The following is a 1,284-nucleotide window of genomic DNA, read 5'->3' as shown; positions in this document are numbered from 1 at the left end:
GGGGGGGGGGGGGGGAGTCTGATTGCTGTGCTTGCTGCAGCTGCTTCTGGAAGTAAGTGCTAGCCAATTGCTGCAGCCACTCCCAGAAGTACCCACAGCCACTCCTGGAAGCAGCTGCAGTGATCACGGTGATCAGTTAGTGCTTGCAGGGGGGGCACTGGCACTCCTGCCTACCCCCCTGCCCATTGCCTAAGTGGTGAATGTGGCTGTCAGGGCATGCACCTGCGCTCTCAGGGGTCACCTGTGCCACTGATGAATGTGATGGAGCAAATTAATGCAGATTCCTGCATGTTATGTTTCTCTTTGCTTCCATCTTGAACGAATGGGAAAGGGCTGGGCATTGGATTACCCCACTACCTTCTTAGTGCCATTTTTATACACAAAATGTAATGGAGTGAATTAATGCATATTCCTGCATGCTTGTATTTCTCTTTGCTTCCATCTTGTGCTGAAGGGAATTAGAGCCCTGCTGTCCTGGGGAGCCTCCACTATACCTGCTTCTTCCTTTGGGGTGCTGGGCTAAACACCCCCCACACTAAACTCCTTGTACTTTCTGAAAGCAGCAACATGCTGGTAGTCAGGTTACAGAAGATGCTAGTGTGAAACATCTTTATCCGATACAGGCAACAATTAAGCAGGGGTTGTCTGTACCTCGTGCAACAAGGGGTCAGATTTGCACCAGATAGTCCGCAGCATTCACTTGTGTTTGGTCACGGCTGTAGGCAGCTTTCTGTGGCCAGAGTGGGGGGAGAGGGAATTGCCACTTCTGTCCGTACCGGGGCCACGCAGAGGTTAGGAGTTAGAGCTGAGATGCTGTTGGGTCCTGAAATCCAGCGACTGTTTCCTAGACAGAAACCCACTGCGCCTCCCCCCGGCACTTGGTGCTAACTTTCGACTGGAGCAGATCACTACCCCTCCGGGGCGGGGGGGAGCGCGCTGCTCCACCGCTGCTGTTCCGGCGGGAAAGCGGCAGCCCCCTCCCCGACAGCTGCCCCGTCCACCGCGGGACCCAGGCCGCCTGGAGGGCGCTGTCTCTTTAAGGGCGAGCCGAGCGCCGATCTCATGGATGGGTGCGCGGAGCTCGTCCAATTCCACACTCGGCCCTGTTGGGGGATGACAAGGGAGGAGCTGTCCCTGCCGGCGCCGCTCGGGGCTCGGCTGCTCCGGGCTGGAGCGCGGGGGGTTTGATCGGGCCGGCGGGCAACTTCAGCGCCCGAAGCCGCTAGCGGGGGGCGGGCCCGGCCCGGCCCGGCCCATGGCGTCTGTACTGGTAAGGGGGGCGGG

This window comes from Gavialis gangeticus, unplaced genomic scaffold (assembly GCF_001723915.1).
Source record: "Gavialis gangeticus isolate Ggan-Ray unplaced genomic scaffold, GavGan_comp1, whole genome shotgun sequence".
NCBI classification, from domain to species: Eukaryota; Metazoa; Chordata; order Crocodylia; family Gavialidae; genus Gavialis; species Gavialis gangeticus.
The sequence above is the reverse complement of the archived record's forward strand: the minus strand, read 5'-3'. Positions refer to the sequence as shown.